The following is a 22,851-nucleotide window of genomic DNA, read 5'->3' as shown; positions in this document are numbered from 1 at the left end:
ACAAAATTTTCTTTAGAAATGCATAGAAATATCTAAATTAAAATTTATATCGCTTTTTCTGGTTATAAATAAATAAATAAATAAATAAATAATAAAAGCAACCTAGGGGGACTTCCCCAGTGGTCCAGTGATAAAGAACCCACCTTCCAATGCAGGGGACTTGGGTTCGATCCCTGGTGGGGGAACAAAGATCCCATATGCCCCATAGTGTAGCCAGAAAAATAAAAATAAAAACAACCTAGGGAATAAGAAGGACAAAGAATACGAAAAACACAGCTCAAGAAGAAAATAAGAGAATAGGAAGAGCAAGCTGTTCAGGTGAGAGGGGAATGGAGAAGAGACACAGTATGGACAGAGAGAAATTGCCACAGAGAGACATAAAAAATCAGGGTGGGAAAGACAAAGGACAGGAAGACAGAGAGAGGGAAGAGTGACTGTTCCTGAGTTAAACTGCTCTCATCACTAATTTTAAAGAAGGAATTGGAGAAATAATTTTTATTCCCAGCTTTCCATTTTCTTTACCCTTAGAGCTGAATGGCAGAGTTTGCCAGGTAGGGACACATAACTCCCAAACCTGAAGTGATCTGAAAATTATTAACTTTAGATCCTTCGTAGAGCTGGTCCCTGGGCTAGAAATTTCCCATCTCTATGCTCTTTTGAATTTGACTCTAAGGAAAATGTGTCCCTTTCCTCTCTTGATCAGTGCCTTGGGCTCTGCAGTCAGACTATGTGGAAGGCATCCTTGAAGAAGCCCCCACTGATCCTGCCCTCTGGATTATACACAACTTTTGTATTATACACTCCTTTTGAGAGTGGGTTGGACCTAGAAAATCATTTTTAATGAATAGAATGTGGCAGAGTGGTGGGATGTCACTTCTGAGATTAGGTTACAAAAGATTGTGACTTCCATCTTGCTAGCACTTTCTCTCTCCCTCTCTTTCCCTCTGAATCTTCTGGCTTGCTTGTTCTAATGAAGTGAGCTGCCATGTTGTAAACTTCCTTATGGAGAGGCCCATGTGGCAAGGAACTGTGGGCAGGCTTTGGCCAACATTCAGAGAGGAGCTGAGGCCCTCAGTCCAATAGGCCACGAGGAATTGAATTCTGTCCATAAACACATGAGAGATGATGGAAGTCAATCCTCCCCCCATCGAGCCTTGATATGACCAGCCCTTGCTGACACCTTGAATGCAGCCTGTGAGGGACCCTGAGTCAGAAGACTCAGCTAAGCCCTACTCGGATTCCTGACCCACATAAAGTATGAGACAGTAAATATTGTTTTAAGTCCCTAAGTTTTGGGGTAATTTGTAATACAGCAATAGATAACTCATACAGTCTGCCTGTATCTAGATCCCATCACTGATTAGCTATGTAACCTTGGGCAAGTAACTGGAATTCTATGCCTCAGCCAACTCAACTGTAAAATGTAGACAATAATAATAATACTGACTGTATAAGACTACTGTAGGACTAAATGATTTAATTCATATAAAAGCCAAATAGCGCCTGGCACACAGTCAATATGAGCTTACTATGGCTACTGCGATTACTACAATTATCATCATCATCATCATTAAAAGTTTTGGGAAGGATCATTGTGTATATCCTTCTAGAGAAACACACAAGGTCACCACCAGGCAATTAAGACTAATTGCTGCTCCTTAGGGAGTTATTCTTACATTTTCAGCATTAACTTCCCAAGCTCGTGCTAGCTTCATGCGATTCTATATTTGGAATGGCATGTCCACATACACAGGTGGTCCAGAGAGCCCAGTGCCTCAAGGAGCCCAGGATATCCTAAAATATTTCTGAAGTATTTGGGAAATGACCTCTTCAGCCATCTTTTCATATCTGAACCCTTTCATCATGGTGTGATTTTACCCAAGGATTTTTAGCATACAGGCATGGATTTATCTGATGAAAAAATGGAGAAGACCTCTGGCCTCAGGGATTGGCAAGCCATCACTTAACTGGAACTCTGAGAAGAGCTTACAACTGCCCTTCCTAAGATTTACTCTGGAATCTTGCAGAACTTTTTCTCTGGGGATGCTGACAGGGATGTGGGGGAGGGGTGTCTACAAGAGGGAAAGGCCATATTAAAGGATCATTCTTGGTCATTTCTCTTTCCTTACCTGTAAATGAAGAATAATATTTTACTCTCTCTACTTTTCTGAGCTGTCTTATTAGAAATGAATGAATGAATGAATGATGATATCTTTAACACATCTGTTACAGTGAAAGGAGGCTTCAGGTAATGAGTACCTTTGATTTAAAAAAAAAAAAACTGCCAAAAGGTAACAGATGGAATGTTAAGTACTAGCTGAATGAGCCTTGCAATTTTTGCAGAAATGGGGCTGAACTCAGATCTCAAGGAATTCTTCTTCTCCTAGGTATCCAAGAACCAAGGCAAGGAAGTTGTCACTCAAATGGACATCAATCTACTCTTTTTTGTCCCTTCCCAATTTGTTTTCTGTAAGCTTGCAGCAGCTGCTGGGAGAGAAGTAGACTTAGAAGAGGTGCCCATAGCTGTGCTGACTCTGAGAGAGAAGAAAAAAACCTATCAATATAAGTGCTTTGGATCAATCTGCAGGATCTAATTTGACTATCCCAAATTTCAAGTAATTAAAAGAGTTCTTTGTCTCCTCTTTGCTTGAACTGGAGGCACCAAGCATAGTGATTTGGTCTGGCTTTGAAATAAGACAGACTAAGACGTAAATCCAAATTTAGCTTAAAAGGTATTCCTTAACCCCCAATCTTAATCTCTTCATCTATAAAATGGTGATAAAATTGCCTATCTCACAGAGTTGTTGATAGCTATTATTATGATATGAGAGATAATGTTTAAGATAGAAGATCGGTGCAGGGGTGGAGAGAGAGATTGAAAGCGGGACCTGCCTCTGCGAATGCTGGTTTAGGGAGAATGGAATCACTGCTAGCATAAAGCACTTTGCATATTCCAGGATAACTGAGGGATGGTGTGAAGCAGCAGTCCCAGCCCCCAGGCCTTCAACAGTGTATTGCTGCCTCCTGGAAATTCTACTCTGCCTTGTTTGTTAGAAGAACTGAAAACCAATCATCGTATTAGGGCTGAGCCTAATCCTATTTACTCAATGGAGCCCATTCTGACTGCTCCAACCCATGGCAATCTCACCCTTCCAAAAAGCTTCTGCTCCACTCACTGGACACTGAGCAAGTCCTAATTTCCATTGCTGCTTACCTTACTGTACTATGTTTATAGTTTGTCTCAGAAACTAAGTTGCAGATCCTTGAGGATGGAAAGGGTCCCAGTAGTAGGCACCGTGAACTGTGCTCCACAAACCGCTCTGTGGATCTCTAAGATTCTGTAGAGGTGACTCAGGTCTGTCAGCTGGGATGAGAGAACTGGGCTCCCAGTGCAAATCTTGGACTCATCACCCTCACTGTCTCCTACCAGCTTTAGCCAGAAGACCCTGGCTTTCATCTGTTTTGCTTTTGGACTTCAACAGTGATGATGATGATGGCGTATTTATTGAGCATGCCAGTAGACAATGTCCCCAAGTATCTCCTTAGGCCCTACCATTGTAGGGGATTTGCTGGCCCAGTTTCCAGCTGCCTGAAGGCTTTCTCTGGCAGCCAGAGAATTCACTCCCCTGGGACAGCCTTCAACACTGACTGGAGATAGTATGTAAATACCTCAGGTTCCTTGACCTTCTGGGGGTGACTCTGAGGTGGGTGTTCCTTACTGACTCCCAGAGTTCCCCAATGCGATTAGGCTCCACTTTCTCACAGTGGAAACTGGCTTGATAACCTACCCCTTACTGGCTTTCTTCCCTTCCCCATCTCACTTCCTCACTTATAGGTATTTCCTGGGATCATCTCCCAAACCCTTGTCTCAGGGTCTGCTTCTGGGAAAGCAGACATTAACTCAGCATCTGTTCATTACCAATCATGTTCTAAAAGCTTTACAGATACTGACCACTTCAATTCTTCAACCATCCTATTAGCAACTTTAAATTTTATTTGCATTTGCAAATATGAAATTGAAGCAAGGAAAGGTCAGGTGTCTCACCTGAGTTCATAAAGCTAATATATGCTGATGCCAGGATTCAAAGCATAGGGTTCCATAATGAAGAGACTTTGAAATTTGCTGATCCACGTTGATATCCTGCCCATTCGAGAAGAATCACAGCTTCCTCCAGAAGTCCTTGGCAAAGCTCATTTTCTCCCATTAACTCCTGAATCTTGTGTTCGCTTTTTTTTTTTTTTTTTTTTTTTTGGTACGTGGGCCTCTCACTGTTGTGGCCTCTCCCAGTGCGGAGCACAGGCTCCGGACACGCAGGCTCAGCGGCCATGGCTCACGGGCCCAGCCACTCCACGGCATGTGGGATCCTCCCGGACCGGGGCACGAACCCATGTCCCCTGCATCAGCAGGCGGACTCTCAACCACTGCGCCACCAGGGAAGCCCTTGTCTTTGTTTTTAAATATTTTAAGTCTAGATAATCTTGGTCTGTGGTTTGAAGGTGACTCTATGGGAGGCATTGTTTTCTTTAATTGGAGTTGAGTTGATTATCAATGTTGTGTTAGTTTCAGGTGCACAGCACAGTGATTCCGATATGCATATACATGTACCTATTCTTTTTCAGATTCTTTTCCCATATAGGTTATTACAGAATATTGAGTAAAGTTCCCTGTGCTATACAGCAGGTCCTGGTTGATTATCTATTATATATATAGCAGTGTGTATCTGCTAATCCTAAATTCCTAATTTATCCTTCCCCCCACCTTTTATTTTGTTTCTTACATACCAAACTCTGTTATGGAGGTCAGAGCAGGGGTGATGCAACAGGGAGAAGCAATGTGTCCTGATATCTTGACTGAGTGGTGTTTATTATTTCTGCTGGTTCCCTTGCCCGTGTCACTGGAGGAATAAGGCCTTGGTTCTAGAAATCATTCCTCCAAGGATGGTAGTACCAATAACACAGATGTAGATGTTGGGAGGAAGGAGAAGCTAGCTGGTGTGGAAAACGAGAGTTCGTGGGGAAGGCTCTTCCTCAGGAGATGAATTCTGTTTTAGTCACGCTGTGTTTGAGGAAATGGTGATACACACAGTTGGAAACATTCAGCATGAGGTTAGAAAAAGTGAGTTTGGAACTTGGAAGAGGTGGTAATTTAGATCTGGGCCTAGAGGTGGTGGTGGATGAAGTCATAGGAGAGGATAAGACTTGCATTTATAGAGGATGAAGGAGGCTCAAGGATGGAATATTGGGGAACGCCCATTCCTGATGAGGAAGAGAAGTCATCAAAGGAGGCGGAGAGGAAAGAGAGCCAAGGTAGTGCTTCCCAAGGACGAGGAAGGGGAATAGTATTAGTTTCAAGACACAGTAACTAATCAACAGGGCCAAATACTACAATGGTCAAGAAGGAGATCAAGGGCCAAAATTAAAATGTCATGCTTGGGATGTCTCTCTTGACCTTGGAGGTCAGAGACTAGAATGTTGAGGTAGAAACTAATGAGAGGACGGGTTTGAAAATGTGAGAAGTGGTGTGTAAGTCATGCAATTTAGTAAATCAATCCTTTGCTTTTGTGAAGGGTATTCGAGAACCACCCAATCCCCAAACCTTCTCAATACACTGTTTTAATGTATGAGTGTTTAAGTGAGGAATCTTTAAGGTCGACCTCAGTCTTAACTGTCTGGGTTTGTTTTGTTTATTTGTTTGTTTGTTTGGTTTTAAAGACTAGTAAATCATTCCTTAGGGAACAAATACTCTAGCTAGCCACTAGAGAATTACCACACAGGTATTATTGATTTTTAAAGAATTAGACTGTAGTCAATTTACTTAACATCACAACTTAATAGAAGGCAAAATAATTTTATTTGATGATTAAGAAGATATTCCAGGATCTGGCTGTACCTCTGAGACATCACCCTGAATTCCATTACAAAGACAGCTGGGAAAACAAATGCTAGACAAGGAGCCAGGATGTCTGGGCCTAGTCCCAGCTTTCATCAATTCAGCTCACCTTAGAGAGCCTCAGTTTTCTTATCTTAGAATGAGGAGGTTGACTTTATCAGAGAGTCCCAGACCAGTACTGGTCTCTGATGATGTTTGCATCTTCTCCTTTGCAGCAAAAGAAGGAGGGAAGCAGGGGGTGGGGAGAGAAAGAAAGAAAGAGAGAGAGAGAGAGAGAGGAAGGAAGGAAGGAAGGAAAGAAAGAAAGAAAGAAAGAAAGGAAGGAAGGAAGGAAGAAAGAAAAAAGAAAGAAAGAAAAATTATGTAGTGAGTGTTACATTGCAACTTGAGTTGTTTATGAAGTCAAATTTATTTATTTTTAATTATAAGATTTGTCATTTCTACTGTATGCTAAAATGTTCTTTTATAAAACAATGTGCTAGGCATTAACAGATTTTTAAAATATGTTTACATAGCAACATAAAAAGCTAGCAACCTCATGGTACTGCTGAAAAATTTCTCTAGATTTTTACTGGTCTATGGACCCACTGGGCTAGAATGCTTATTTCCTCTTCAATTCTAGGTTGAATGTGTCAAGTAGAGTTTAAAATCTCTGACTTTTATTTATTTATTTATTTTCACATCTTTATTGGAGTATAAATGCTTTACAATGTTGTGTTAGTTTCTGCTGTGCAACAAGGTGAATCAGCTACATGCATACATATATCCCCATATCCCCTCCCTCCCTCCCACCCTCCCTATCCCACCCCTCTAGGTGGTCACAAAGCACCAAGCTGATCTCCCTGTGCTATGCGGCTGCTTCCCACTAGCTATCTATTTTACATTTGGTAGTATATATACATCAGTGTTACTCTCTGACTTCATCCCAGCTTCCCCTTTCCCCCCGCAACCATGTCCGCAAGTCCGTTCTCTACGCCTGCATCTTTATTCCTGCCCTGCCACTAGGTTCATCAGTACCACTTTCTTAACGTCCATGTTTATGTGTTAGCATACGGTATTTGTTTTTCTCTTTCTGACTAACTTCACTCTGTATTACAGTCTCTAGGTCCATCCACCTCACTACAGATAACTCAATTTTGTTCCTTTTTATGGCTGAGTAATATTCCATTGTATATATGTGCCACATCTTCTTTATCGATTCATCTGTCAATGGACACTTAGGTTGCTTCCATGTCCTGGCTATTGTAAATAGAGCTGCAGTGAACATTGTGGTACATGACTCTTTTGGAATTATGGTTTTCTCAGGGTATTGCCCAGTAGTGGGATTGCTGGGTCTTATGGTAGTTCTATTTTTAGTTTTTTAAGGAACCTCCATACTGTTCTCCATAGTGGCTGTATCACTTTACATTCCCACCAGCAGTGCAAGAGTGTTCTCTTTTCTCCACACCCTCTCCAGCATTTATTGTTTCTAGATTTTCTGATGATGGCCATTCTGACAGGTGTGAGATGATATCTCATTGTAGTTTTGATTTGCATTTCTCTAATGATTAATGATGCTGAGCATCCTTTCATGTGTTTGTTGGCCATCTGTATCTCTTCTTTGGAGAAATGTCTGTTTAGGTCTTCTGCCCATTTTTGGATTGGGCTGTTTGTTTTTGTGATATTGAGCTGCATGAACTGCTTGTATATTTTGGAGGTTAATGCTTTGTTAGCTGCTTCATTTGCAAATATTTTCTCCCATTCTGAGGGCTGTCTGACTTTTATTTGGATCTCAGATGAGAGCAACAGGAGGCACCCAGCAGCACTGCCAGTGTCTGAACTCTTATCAGAGTCTGGGAGCTATCTGCTATACTTGTCAGCAGCAGTGACATATTGAGAAGAAATTTCAAAAGCAGAGCTCTCATCCCAGGACACTGGAGCTCTGAATACCAATGAAAAAATGTGCATCCTTGTAGAGTAGAGAGAAAGAAGATGTGTTTTGATAAATTCCTTAATCACTGTAAAGGAAATTTCACCAGCTCAAAGATACTGGAAATGAGACCCACTCAGCACAGGCTGGAGAGACAAATTAACCCGGAAGTTGACTACGGAAACATTACTTTAGAACCAGAATAAAAGTTATTTATGTCCATTTTTACCTCCTGAAATGTGGGTCTTACCCTGGCACCTGAAATAAATGACACAAAACTCCATTCATCTCCTTCCCACTGTGTATCTGCCTATTTCTGCAGGAACTCTTAAAACTGTAGCAGGTCAGAGCAAATTGTCGCTGGCAACAGCTTCAATATATCTGTGCCACTAAACTGCAGGCAGGAAGAATTAAGATGCAGAAATTAGGAATCAAGGGCATTGAGTTTAGTGTAACTGAGACTTATCTAAGTGTAGTTTCATAGATCTCAATCTCATAAAGCCCTAGGCAAAACCTGAGGTGGGCACTGATGATTCTACCTACCAAGGAAGCCATGAATTTCAATACACCATAGCAACAGAATACATTTCTCATTAAAGATGCGGACATAATACAGTTCAGAACAAAACTCCATAAGAAACAAACAACGAAAAGCAGTGTTGGTGTTCCCCATGAACTCGCAATGAGTGAGATTTGCCCAGAATGTTTTGCTTATTGGGGCAGGAAATTGTTTCCTGAAATCAGAGGCGTTGTGTCTTTTTTGGTGAGTAGAGGCCTCTTGAAAGTCAAATGAGAACGGAACTTTAAGAGAGGCAGGCATACAAACAGACCTGAGGGGCAGGCATTGGTAATCAATACAGAGGAAAAGGAAGGGGATGGATCTGCAAGAGAGATCTCAGGATTTTCTTTTCTTTTTCTTTTTTTTTTTTTTCGGACGTGCGAATTTTTGTTCCCCGACCAGGGATCAAACTGTCACTTCTTGCCGTGGAAGCATGGAGCCTTAAGCACTGCACCACCAGGGAAGACCCTCATGATTTTCTACTGAGCACTTTTACAAGACACTTTGATAAACATTTGCTAATCACCAAGTCATTTAATCCTTAAAGTAACCTTGAGAAGCAGGTCTTTTCATTCCCATTTTCCAGAAGATGAAATAGGTTCTGAGAGTTTAAATCACTTGCTCAGTCATACAATCCTTAAATTGTAGAGTCTTAGCCAGGACTCAAACCCTCATCTGCCTAATGTAAACTTTGTGCTATACACTCAGGAGAGTGTAAATTTGAGGTTAAACAGTGATTGACCTGGAGGCAAATGCAAATGAGCAATGATACTATTGTGGCTTAATCTATTGCTTTAACAAAAGGTTCCTGCTGGAGATGCCCTGAGGATGAATCAGCTCAAAGGATGGCATAGGGTGCGAGGATCCGCCTCCCAGGCTTCTGCAGGTGTGCCCAGCTTGCCTCCATCTCTGCTGAGATTCAGTCAAAATGCCCCCTGGAACAGAGCCCCCTCTTAATTTTAGGAGACTTTCACTAGAGTGGCATATTAACTCTGACCTTATTATGTAATCTTCTAATCTTAAGGTGTCAGAAAAAGAATAAAATAAAGACATTTTCCATGTGTTAACTGCAGGAGGTCTTCTTAACTGTGAATCCTTACCTGTGTTCAGTAGTTGTGGCGTCTGTGACTTTTATGAGAGAGATAGAACAGATATCATCAGAAAAAGACAAATATTTTCCTGCATCTGTCCCCTTGCTAATGAAGAAAGGAATTCAAGTCGAGGCTTTTTGGTATGGCTTCCAATTCTTTGACCAAAGGAATTCATCAACTTAGTAGCTTATCACAAATATCTTGGAAACAAATCATAATCATTACTTAACATTAAAAAAAAAGACTAATGTAAGTGTGTACACCATTATTCCTATCGGTGCAGAATCAAAAGCAGGTGTCTTTTTTAGGAATATTTCTGTTCATGGGCTTAATTGGTAACAATACCTTCTTGCCCTCCCACCAGTAAAAGACTTAATTGGTAACAATACCTTCTTGCCCTCCCACCAGTAAAAGACCTTCACAGTTTAAATACTTGAAAAAAAAGCACAGAAAGGTGTTTTTTTTTTTCTCTTTGCTAATGGAAAAATAAATAAATCTTCAGTCAATATATAGATAGTACTCATGTGTATGGTGTTGGATCAAAAAAGATGGCAGCTAGCAGAGGTCAGCCCCCTCCTCACCTCTACAGTTATTCCATCATCGCCTTTTATACTTTCCCCAGGTGGAACGTGAGTCACTGCAGGCCAAAGTCATGAGCATAATTAACTGGAGAAATGTATTTTCAGCACATGGATGACCCCTATAGCTGGGAGGTGAGGCTGAAATGGATATTGAAGACAGATTCAATGTTGTGTAGAGTTTAATATATCTCCAATAATATGGGTGAAGGCTATCTTTACCAAGTGTGACCTCTTAGTTTCTGTGTCTCCAAGAATGGTAGGTCTTAGTTAGTCACCAGGCTTGGGCCTGCCTTCCCTATGGTTAAACCGGCAAAGTTTTATGAGGCTCTTGGCCAGAGTAAAGGGGCCAGGGTCTTTGACTAGCAAATAGAGTGAGACTAACTGGCCCTCCTGGAATTGAATCCACAACCCTGGCCTCATTAACACCACTTGAGCAATGGACCACCATGAGTAATAAAGCCTAGCAAATGAGACACTGAATTCTATGACTATAGCCATTTTTCATTATTTTAAAGCTGTATCAATCTTTCTGGTAAAACACATATAAGAGGCCCTGTTATGCGAGAAAATCCTCAGAACCAATACTTCATTGGAGAATTTGCCAGAGGGAAAAATAAAATACATGAATTTTATTTCAATAATCAGGCTTCAGATTTTGTCAGGCCTTTAAAAAGTATATATGTAAAAGGTACAGAAGTGTTGAAAGGATAAAAATTAGAAATTTCTTGTTCGGTCCTGCAGGCCTAGGGGCTGTTACTACGTGCTCTCCAGCTTCTGGTGATGTTGGCTGCACGGTGCCCCACATTCAAATGCTGCTGGTTTCCAGGGCTGGCTCTGAACAACTCAAGCATCCCAATGGTATTTTATTGCTCTGTGGGCACCTCACTGGACTTTTAATAAATGGCAGAGAGCTTTCAGGGGTTTAGAAACCTGAGAGGCTTGGCTTTTTCCAATGAGACTCTAGTAGCTGCTATGTCCTCTAAGACGTGAAGTCCAAGCTCTCTACAAAGAGAAACTGGTTTTGGGAGATACCCAGTTTAAAATACAGGTCGTGGAGGAGCAAACCTGATATGTGGGGATGTAGGGTGGTGGGGAGGGGTTGTATCAAACTGATGGTTTCTATTTTGCTGTTCTAGAAGCAAGGTGGCACAGTATAAAAAGTACCGAAAAGTATTAGGCTTGGAGTCAGACAATCCAAGTCGGAACGACAGCTTTGCCACTTACCAGATATATAAATTGACAAGTAACTTAATCTTAGTTTATTCTGTCCCAGACTTCATGGAAGGACTAACAAAGCCCAATATCTGAAATCTATCTATCTATCTATCTATCTATCTACCTATCTACCTATCTATCTATCATCTATCTACTATCCATCTATCTTACCCATACTAGTTTCCTTTCTTTCCACTCTTTCAACTAACCCTGCGGACAAGGGCTTCAGCTGTCATATTCAGTGTTATATCTGCAGACCTGGATGAATTAAATCCTAAAGTGGTGAGACAATTTGATCACCTGACTACACCATCATTACTGGTAAATTTTGGGGAAATCTTAGAGAATGGAAGAGGATTTCACATGGAAGTGAATGTTCTACTTTCCCCAAAATATAGGCTGAAACTATAGGCTGAGCCCCGGAAAAAATCCTAGACTGGGTAATTAAAAAGATCGCTTTTGTGCACACTAAAGCAATGTAAGGACCACCCAGAATCCAAGCAGATGCACTCAGTGTCAGAGCAAGGAGTGTCGTTCCCACTTCCTTTTGTGGTGGGGTTATTTGACCGATAAAGCAGGTAGTGCCTGTCCTACCCCACGTATCTTGATTTCAGTAAAGTGTGTGAAAAAGGCATTTGTAGTCTCATGGACAAGAAAAAATGTGGGCTGCAAAATAATATATTTAGGTAGGTTCTTTACCTATCAAATAATCATAGACAAAAGTATGAAACTTGACCCAAGAAGGTGTCTAGTGATATGGCAAAGTTATGCCATACCATAGTTTAATGATAATTAGCACTTTGGATGGCATAACCTAGATTCAAAAATGTCTTAAAGGACCATATATAGACAGAAATAAATAAAATGAATTAGAAGAGAAAGAAATATTTTTTAAAGCTGGTACTTAAGTACTTAGACATGACTAAAGTGGGGAAGTCTTGACTTTAGTGGCTCATGTGGGAAAGAGAAAAAAAAAACTACAGAAATTCTAGTTAAATGCAGACATAAGGTGTCATTGGTGCTGCTCCAAAGCCAATCCAATATTAGGCTGCATGGACAGACTGTCCAAAACAAGGGAGGAGAGCACTACGAATTAGGAGGAAGAAGACAAACGGGAATGCTTATAACTAGGCCATCAGAGGTGACGGAGGCTCTGAAGACTGTGCTATGGGGGATGGCCAGGGGAGGAGGAATGTTTAGCCAGGAGATGGGAAAAGTGGATGGTGGGTCACAGAGGTGAGCATGACAGGTGCCCTCCCAGTATGTGAAGGGCCACGATGTGCAGATGGTTTGCTTTACCCTAGGCAGGCTTCAGAAGAGGCACTAGGGCCAAGGTGCAGCCTCTGGAAGGAAGCAGTTTGGGTAAAATATAAGAAAAAAACACACTATTTTTCTTAGCATCTCTGATGTCCAGTAGAAAATGTGAGACTGGAGTCCAGGAAAGAGGTCTGAAGGTAGAGCCAAGAGAAAGGCCATCCACACAGAAGCTGCAAAATTGGTTGGGGTTTTCAGTGTCCTCTGCCGCCAGTAGCCCAGAATTGTCACACATACATCTTCCGGGTTCCTCTTCATCCTAGGTGCACCGCTCTTCGTGGCACCCCTTCTCTTGAAAGCTTCTCTCACCCTGGAACTTCTTGGCCAGCAGACAGAAGGGGGCATCCTGTACCCTCAGCTTTAGAAAGGACCAGTCTGACAGCCTCCCACTTCCGGAAAGTGACCTAAGTCCGGGTGAGATGTCAGCAGTCCAAGGACCTGGAAGCGGTCCCACTGTATATACTATTCTCTATCTTTTTTAGAGTTCCCAGAGCTGGCACCCTAAAATGCAGAGTAAGTTTAGGAGATGAGGGGTAGTGAGAGAGAAGGGGTTTTCATGCCACCTGACCTCTGAACTGTGGATGGAATCCCTGGAAGCTCTCTGAGGTCCCGCGAGATGTTACTCTGTCCAGCAACAATGGATAATCAAGGGCTGCGGTAAAACAGACTGCTTGGATTTTGAAGAGGCGATGGGGCTCTCTTAAGGTGCAGAAAGGGCTATTCAGGGAATTGCAAACTTTGTTTTGAATGGACAGACACCCTCACGGCACCGTTTTCTCCCTGCTGCTCAGAAGAGCACAGGCACACGCCTCTCAGCCTTCCGCGGCTGGGGCTCCGAAGGAGGCGCTCGGGTCGGAGCAAAACATTCGTGTCGCCCCCGGCCCCACTGCGCCACACACACACGAGGGGAAAGTGGGCAAAGCGAGGGGGTTGGCGCCCAATCTGGGAACGCTGGAGCTAAGCACCTGGCCTTTGTTTGCAAATCGGCGCGGAGTAGGGGCACCCTCCCGTCGCCGCGGGGCGCGCGTCTCCGCGGAGCTGGCAGAGCAGCGCGGCGCGGCGCGGCGCGGCGCGGTGCGGGGGAGGCCCCACGGCCCCCGCCCGGGTGCCTGCGCCGCCCCCCGCCCGCTCCGTGCGCCGGGCGCTGCGCTCTACGCGGGCCCCGCGGCCGCCGCACACTTGGCTGGGGCGAGAAGCGAGAGGGTAGGCGGGCTGCCTGGCTGGCGTTGGCGCTCTGCAGTGCAGTGTTAGCCCAGCTCCCTATATGGTCGGGGATTAGCTCGGCGCTGCTGAGGCTGAGCCAGGAGCCGGAGGAGGAGGAGGAGGAAGAGGAGGAGGAGAAAGAGCGCAGCAGCCGCGGGCGCACGCCGAGCGGCTGCCGGGCGAAGCAGAGGCGCCGGAGGCTGGGGCACCGCCGACGCCTCGGGAACCATGGCCGAAGGGGGAGAAGGAGGCGAGGACGAGATCCAGTTCCTGCGGACTGTAAGTCTCCGCGGCGGGGGCGAGGCGGCGGGCAGGTGGGGAGGAGCGCGGAGCCGGGCGAGGAGGGGCTGCGCTGCGCCGCGGTGCCCGATGCGCGGTGCCCGATGCCAGGAGCCCGGCGCGTTCTCCGCACCCGCGGGGCCGCGAGGGGGCTGCGCGGGAAGGGGCACCTTCTCCCGCCTGTCCCTTCTTCCCCTGACCCCAGACCTCCACCTCCACCTCTACCGCTCTCCGGGCAACTTGCTACTTGATCCGAAACCTTTGATGCCCAAACTTCCAGCCAGGGTTTGCTCGCTGTTGTTCTGACCCGGAGGATCAGAAGTGGAGGCTCTCGCCCAGAGTCGACCCCGCTCTTTCACCCCAACACTCCACCCCAGCCCCCTGTCGCCTCCTCCACGCACTGGGGAACCGCCAGAAGGAACCAGCGGGGCAGGGGCGAGCATGGGGCACCGAGAAGTGGGCGCAGGCGCTGGGTCCCAGTCCTGGGATCGCTCGGAAGGGAAATCGCCCGGCACTGCCCCTCGCACGTTCAGCCCCAAGCCGGCAGCTGCTGCTGGAGCGTTGCTTGACTGCGCCGAGTGTAAGAGCCGTGGCTTCTGCTACCCGCTCTTCCGAGCCCCGCAGGACAGGGAAACCCCGGGCTCTGGCTCCGCGTCACTCAGGTCCCCTCCCTGGCACCGGAGGGCGCTGCTCCGCTCCAGATTTTAGGGGAAGTGGCGGGGTTGGGGGCTGGGGTGGAGTCTGTCGTAACCACATCCACCTTGCCCCTTAGGAGTTGATGTAAAGGTTTTCGGGGTGGACGACAACCAGTAGGGGTGGGGACATTGGGGTGCGTCCCAGCTCTGATTTTCGCCAAGTGACCTTGAGCGAGTCGCATAATCCGCCCTTCCAAGCCTCAGTTTCCTCATGGGTAAAATGAAAAAAATACAACCAACATTTCAGGGTGATAAGGATTAAATGAGATAGTGAATGTCATAATGTTTTGTAAACCGTAAATTGCTCTATAAGTGTTAGATCATTTTATATGCGCTGCCTAGCCGTCAGGGATTGGAATCCTTCCTTCTCTCCTTCTCTTCAAGTGCCGCCTTCAAACCTGGTCTCTGAAGATCACAACTGAGCTCTTGTCCATCTTTTGCACCATTCCCTCTCCTTCATGGAGTGCTTCCTTACAATTCCCTTTAGTTTCTCTTCCAAACATGGTTTCTCTTTTGGGGGTGGGACTTGGGTCTCGTTTGGGACCCAGTACCCTTCTGGTACTACCTTCTGATACTGCAGAATTATCCATCTTTTCATCCTGGCTCTGATCTGCAGACCCAGACCCCATCCTCATCTCTCACACTGCACACAAGACAACCACACATACCACTCCTTACAGCCCTTTTGCTGTAAATCTGCCTGTTCCCACCAAAGCCCTGTGAGATCCTTAGGCTATCCTTCCAACAGGTGTTCTTGGTATTGCGTGGAGGGCAGCTCAGGTGCTTCCTGCCTTGTGCCTTCCTCAATCAGTCATTTCTTCGGCTTATTATTAATGATCTTCTAGGTATTGTTGATGGAAGAAGCTCCATTCTGACAGACAGGCTCAGTGTTGGGTAGATGACCGAGAGGGTCAAGGCGAAGTCCTAGTGGTTTTCTTGAGATCCGATCCTATGTGTTTCTCTTGGCTTCTGTGGCCATCTTTCCTGACTTTTCCTCTCCATCAGGCAGTGTCACTGTTTTTTTGGTACACCTGTAACCAAGGCTTACCGTAGAGCAGTGGGCTCTTTTAAAGAGCCCACTTTAGGAGGTAGGCTCCTTTTAAAGCCCATTCATGGCCCCCTGTGTGGTTCAAGGATCCAGGTTAAGAACCTTTGTTATAGAGGTACTGCATGTCAGTTATGGCTTCTGTTGAGACCTGCAAGTGACCATGGGGGCTAGTGATTCCAAGTGTGGCCTTGATCCTTTTCCTTCTAGTAATCACCTTAAGCATTTTTAGGTGTGTTCCTCAGTAACCCTATGAAGCAGCTTAACTTCTTCAGCTTTGGCTTATTGGGGAGAGAATAGATGATGAAACTGAGGCACAGGAAATCAAGTGACTTGGCCATGGTTGCCCAGCAAGTTACTGATCACTGTCATTCCATAATGTTAAATTAAATTCCCACTAGAGCCTGACATTGAGCATTACTCCAGAGGTTATAGTCTTAAGAATATACTGAGATGAGAACTGCCGCTTTCTGAACCCTGACTCTCTCCCTCTGTATCCATGAATTAGACAAAATTATTTCTCCAAACCTAATTGATGTAAGCTTTTGATCTGCATGAGATTTTGGTTTTATCTTGCTGCTTTTAGAGGTGTCAGGAATTATGGGGATGTGCTATCAGTGGAAAATTTTCACTTCTGACCAAGACTAGGTTTGAGAACGTAATATTTCAGTTTAAACTCCCCCACCTACCTTTACCTTAGAGTTTCTTTCTTTTCCCAAAACAGTGTCTTTGAAAGCATTTTGGCCATATGTTAGTCATGTAATGCCTCTTCGCCTTAACATTGTCCTGGACCAGAAGGTGGTTGATTTTTGACGATGAAATAGAATTCTGTCTTTGCAACCGTGAACTTCAGAGGGTTGCTACTCCAAGAGCAGGGGCTTTCTAACCTACTTAAAAAAAAAATAGACCATAGACTAGTACTGTGTCAAGGACCCTTGTCAAATTGTTGATGGTTACCGTGTCCTATTTATCATGATAGTGACAAAAATGAAAGCAGCTAGAACTATCGATGACCTGAAATGGACCAGAATTACTGCAGTAATCCCTGTAGGCGTGTGTACTGGGGCTTCAGGCACTAGCTGGGTGGTAGTGTTCATCTTGGTTGCCTCCTCTGATACATTTGAAGCCCACCCTCTCCTAAGTCGGGGGCAGGTCCTACACAAGGGGTTTGGAATGTAAGCACATCATGTTAACTAAAAGCTCCTATACCCCAAACTTGAAAATGGCTGTGTAAAACTACCGATTCTCTCCTGGCCTTCCGAAATCATCTAAGTGATTCGTCATGGCAGTCATCTAAGTCAATGAGAGCGCGTCAGCCAGACGGATAGACCTAAGAATTTTCTCGAAGGCTACAATTTTCTCTCCCACTGCTGCTGGCAGTGGCATCATCCTCCCTTCCGATTGCTCTTGCTGACGTAGCCAGTGTCACTGTCACTGCCAGTGGCTCTGAAGCTGCTCAGAAGCAGATAAACCTGCCAGCCGCCGATCTGAGAGCAAGAAGTTACGGTGAGAAGAGTGACAATTACCCTATCTCCAGACGGTTGGTGGAGTGGCTGGCACTGCTTCATGCTTTGAGAGTGCCAGGAAGAAGATGGTCTCTCCCCCCGATTTTTTTCCCCTTGGACTACAGCATCCGTGAAAAAAGAGAGAAAGGAAAACCTCCAAGCCTCAGCTTGCTGTTTTAAAATGCCACAGCCTTCTCTTTGCCAACGCCCTCTCCACCACAAAGTTAACCGAGACAGAACTCAAAATGAGATGGTGTTCCTTTCTATTAGTTTCCATTAAAGATAGGTCATAGATGCCTCATTTAACCCTCCTTGTAGAAAGTTGTCCTCCTTCATCTAAATTTGCAGCTCTCAAGCGATGGGAGAAGGCACTTGGGCTGAGAACTGAGACTGCTCCTGTGGTCTTGGCTTCCTCGCTACAGGGTGACTAGGACAAATCCCTGAATTTGAGCTGCGTGAGCTCACGTCGGTCCAGAGCACGTGCTCGTGCCAGGTTGGGATGACACTGAACTTTCCTTTGGTGGTTTATAGATTCCTGCTTGCTTCTCCCCTCAGCTGAGTCCATTTACATAACAGCGGCTTGTTGCCAGTGTCTTGCTTTTGGTAGCTTTTCCTCAGGGAGGCGGGGCGAGGAGGTGGACAACAGTGACTTCTTCCTTCAAGCACATCTGCTCTCGGGGCGACGGTGCTTGGTGATGGAGGGAGTGCCAGAATGCAGACCCAGTACCAGGTGTGTGTGGTTGGACAGCAGGGCTGTGCTGTGCTGCCGAATCCGGTCTAATGGTTAAAATGGCAAAAAAGCAGAATATTCCCACGCTCTGGGTCTCCCAATATGGCTTCGCACTTTCTCAGTCCCTTTTCCTTTGGCTTTGGAAAGCTGATCTTACTAAGGAGCTGTAGCAGGATAGCTGGACACCTGATATCCCCTCCTTTCCAGGGAAATGCCCTGGGTGGATGTAGAAGGAAGCCAGTTCCTTCTCACAGAAATTAACTTGTGTCAGAAGGTCACATCAGCACGGGGGTGGGGGTGGGGGTGGAGCTTCTCCCCAGAGGCACTAATTGCCGTGACCAGGGTTGTCCTGGGGGATTGGGAGCTGCCGAGCTCCAGGGAATGAGGTGATGGTGACTGTGAACCTGGAAATGTTTGGCGTGCGTTGCAGCCCAGTGTAAGAGGAGTGGGACCAAGAACAGGTCTGCAGTTGAATAAGGTGTGTCTGACGTCTGAATATTTTTTCTGATGCGAATATGATTGTCAAGCTGGATGAGGACACTTCAGTGAAATACATTTTTTTCACAATTCTTTATTTCTTTTCCAATTCTGAATTAGAGGAAGACAAATATATTTCCTGGGTTCCTTAGGGTTGATCTGAGGGGAAAAAATGTTGAAAAAGAAAGGGTGGGAGGAATTTATCTGGAGAGCAAAATACCCTGGTAATTATTTTTGAAGGATTTGTATTGAAATAGATCTTATTATGAATATCTGTGTTCACTTGCCTCTGTTGCTTTTTTTGTGATCACCTGTTTTCACTACTTGCTGGGAAGGAATTTTATTTCATCATTTGGCTCTTCCTTTAACTTACAACTTAAAGTGAGTTTAGTTTAGAAGCCACTGGCTTCATCATTTTCTAATTGACTTGCATCCTCCTGCCTGATTCTTCCCAATCTCTTGTGTAGGCCCTGAAATGTCTTCAGAAACCAACACTCCAGCTCATTTCCCACTACCCCACATCCATATAAACTCTTCTTTATTAGCTCTGTCTTTAAGCTACCCTTAATACAAGATTTACCCAATAGCAGTGGAATGATAGAATAAAAAAATTGAACTCGGAGGCAGGAATTCTTATTTCTAGCCCTAGCTCACTGTGACCTTGAATGAGTCCCTTAAGAAAATGGAGATCTTCCACACTGTATCGAGGTAGAACTTGCTTTAGTAGCTTCACAGAAGAGTCACGAGAGGCAACGGTCATTCCAACAGTACCTCAAAAGGGAGAAGAGGGTGTGCTTCATCGGGTATTATCATTGTGTTTCTCCTGCACGAGGAAATCAGCCCTGCTTGTGACTGGATCTTGTCGAAAAGCGTATTTCCCCTTCCTCTAAAATGCTCTCTGTCTCAGGGCCTCTCCTTCATCCCAGAGTCGTTAGACGGTCTCCAGTGTTGGTCCAGCCCCAGCATATCTGGGAAATTACTTGACTAAAGCAAACGCCAGCTTCCCTCAAGCTATTTGACTAGAAAACTTGATTGAGAAGACAAGTCACTTGGTGCAAGAGCCTTCAAAAGCCTAGTTAGGTCCCCAGGATTCCAGCCACCAAACAGAACCTTCAGAGTTACTTTTCGTCTTCTCAGATAATTACCAAAGCTACGATTTCCCATTGGACCACCTTTTCCTATTGAATCCCTTATCTCTTCCCTTCAAAGCTACCCCTCTTGTTTCCTCCCTCCCATTTCTTTTATGAGCCCCATTGTCCTTTCCCCCAGAGCACCGGGACCAGCTTTCTTATAAAGCCCACGCTGCTTTTCCTCCCAGGGATTTTGCTGCTTCAGTCACGTCTGTTTGGAGAGTCAGGGCCTTTGAAAAGTTCCTTTCTGGCCGCACCTGGATGAAGCAGATGCTTTTGTGGTGGATGCCAGCCAATGCTGAGGCTGCAGGGCACCACTTCTCCCCAGGGAGCCACGTCGGGTCCTCGGGCTTCAGGCTGGCATCCTCTCAGCCATCTTCCTGTTTGGAAGCCGGTGGGGTATTTTAGGGACAAAGACATTTCCAGCCACTGCAGCTTCCTTTGCTTCAGTGAGTTTTGCCATCATAGCACCTCTTCAACTCAGAGAGAGGGAATGAAAAGTGCTGGTACCTTGGTCCTGATCCTGCTACAGGGATGGGCCTTATGAGGTGCCAGGATTGTTTTTTTCCCTCCTTATGTCATTTCTGATTCCTGATTGTTAGAAAACAAAGTTCAGATCAGCTCTGAGACTGCTGATGCAGTATTCAAAAATCAAAGAGCTGTGTCTCCTCTCCTCAAATGCACTTCTTCCCTTGTCTAGCTCAGAGCACATTGCTGACTCTACAGGAATGCTGTGGGCTATTGTCCTTTTAGGCCGGACATGGCCTTACCAGTAGGAGACACTGAGGCACGAGGCCCTGTTTTTCTCTTTGTTGGTTTTTTCTTTTCCTTTCACCTTCCACCTCCTTAGACAGTGAACTCCTCATTGATTACAGGTCTCCCAGCCCCCATTCAGGCTTGACTACTTGAAGAGGTCTTACTTTATTGGATCTGGTGCCCAAGAAGAGGGACAGCACACATTATATCCTAAAATCAGATCACAGAGAGATTCAGAAATTTTCACAGGAGCCATCCCCTCCGGGGTGACAGCTGCTTGTTGCTGCTTACTTTTCAGAGTGCAAGGGAGGCAGGAGAGAGCTCTAGAGACAGAACCTTACAGGCCATCAACAGTTTTCTACTGAGTTTAGTTTACGTGTGGTTTTATGCCATAGGAACCAACCCATGTGACGAGCAAGGCAGCACAACTTTCAGGAAAGTGTAAGAATGCAAATCTGAGTTGGCGTCAGTGTCAGTGTGACCCAGAAGGCTAACATTTTCCTTGGTCTGCCTTTGGGATGAAGCATTGACTCAAGAAATTCCCTCTAGCAAAATATAGAAATGCAAAATTGTTAGCTCAGCAGGTGCCGTTAATGATTAGCATCATTAGCAGAGCCAGTTTCTGAAGAAATAGGAATTGGAGTGGTGACACCTGAGAGCACTTGGGAGCATTCCTGAGAGGGGCAAGCCTGGGTGATCACTGCACTGGTTCCTGGGGAACCCTGAGTAGGCAGAAGAAGCACCAGGGCACGGAAGTCTGGGTTCTGGGGGTGGTGGCACAGAGACTCCATCTTTATCTACTTATGACCTTTGATCACAGGAGAGGAATCCTTGAGCTACATGGGAGAAAGTGGCCAACCTCATTTCAGGCATTGGGAAGATTGCTGTTCGCAGCCAGGACTGGTGCTAATAAATACTTTGTTTTAGCTAATTCAGAATCAGAGACAACAGTTAGAAAAAGAAAGCCTCAGATTGCTATAAGATGGGGTGACTCTACTTCAAACAGAGTACTAAGGCAGCGCCTTCCTGAAGAAGAAGAATGTTCAAGTGACAACACTTCATTGTCAGTTATCATATTTGGTGATGTGTTGCTCTTCATTATCCCAGGCAAATGCTCCAGAGTCCCTGAAACCAGATCAGGGACAATTAGAACAATTCCTACAGCAATAAAGGAGAATGCCAAGGAGAGCTGCCTATCCTCCAACAGAGCAAATAGAAAAGGCTCTTACTGGAAGGTACCTGCTTCTCAAACACATCAGTGACAGGGACTGGCATTTACTCTCTGATAATTTCACAGTTGAGTTCTCTAATGGGCCTGAGCAGAGAGAGCTAGTCAGTGGGACTACGGGAAGAAATGGAAAGTTCTCCATCAATGGCACCTAAATGTTCCACAGTGTAAGAAGTATTGATTGGCACTGCTGTACTGTATGCTGTGGACCAGATCCAGACTGTAAATAACACTGGGGCAGTAAGTGGGATTTAGTTGGCCACAACTTCACATTGAACCAAAAGCTGAATCCAAGCAGTCTCATCAAAATAAGGCAGGCAATCCAGGAAAAGCGTGAGCCCCTCAAGAGCCCCTTCATCTCTATCATCCAGGACACATAGATGTTGCTCTCAACTATAGCAGTGGTCCACCTCCAAGTCGGCCTCTCTTCTGTCCAGGCTGCCTAGAAAAGAGAAGTCCAAGAATAAACCATAGTGATGTCTTGAGTAAATCTCATTTCTTTGCAAGAGGGATTTTAAGATGAAAAACAGAACAGAACTTACCAGTCAAATGGGTGAACTCAGAGCAAAAGCATTCGCTTTATTTGGTGGCATTTCCATCACCAGATACCTGTAGGATTGTCTGCCCTTCCCTAGGTCTTAGTTCATCCATTTCTGAAGACATGGCAATAATGTATATCTCTGGGATGCCTTGAAAATAGGAGTGAAGAGATTCTGAGTCTCCTCCAGGAGAATTAGATATGTGTATATGGAAGGAGTAGCTTGGAATAAAAGAATGTTTCGTTGCCCCATTGCCTGAAAAGTTTCCTATCCACCTAAAGCGTTGGCCACAGATTATAAACTCCAGGGACACAGAGGTCTTAAATTCAGTCTACTCCAAATCCCTAGGTAGCAGTAGATTAGAGGGCTCACTTTTAAACACTTTTGGGGCCAGGCAGGTAACTAAATGTGTGAATCAGGCTTTATTTGCAAAGAGAGATGGGCCTGATCTACACATTCAAATAAAAAAAATTCTTAAACGTGGCCAGCCAAGCAAAACTCATCTGCAGCAGGATCCTGAGCTGTCTGCCAGGTTGCAGCCGTGGATGAACCCTCAGATTCTGAGTGAATGCGCTCCCTGGAATGCATGAATATTTTTATGAGCAGGATCGGGCTCACAATACACCTCAAGGTCCTTGGATGAAAATGTCAACATAAAAGACAATGTATCATCTGTTACAGTGTATAAGAGAGAGATTGGCAGGC

This window comes from Mesoplodon densirostris, chromosome 4 (genome assembly GCF_025265405.1).
Source record: "Mesoplodon densirostris isolate mMesDen1 chromosome 4, mMesDen1 primary haplotype, whole genome shotgun sequence".
Classification (NCBI taxonomy): domain Eukaryota; kingdom Metazoa; phylum Chordata; class Mammalia; order Artiodactyla; family Ziphiidae; genus Mesoplodon; species Mesoplodon densirostris.
This window is presented reverse-complemented; position numbering follows the sequence as displayed.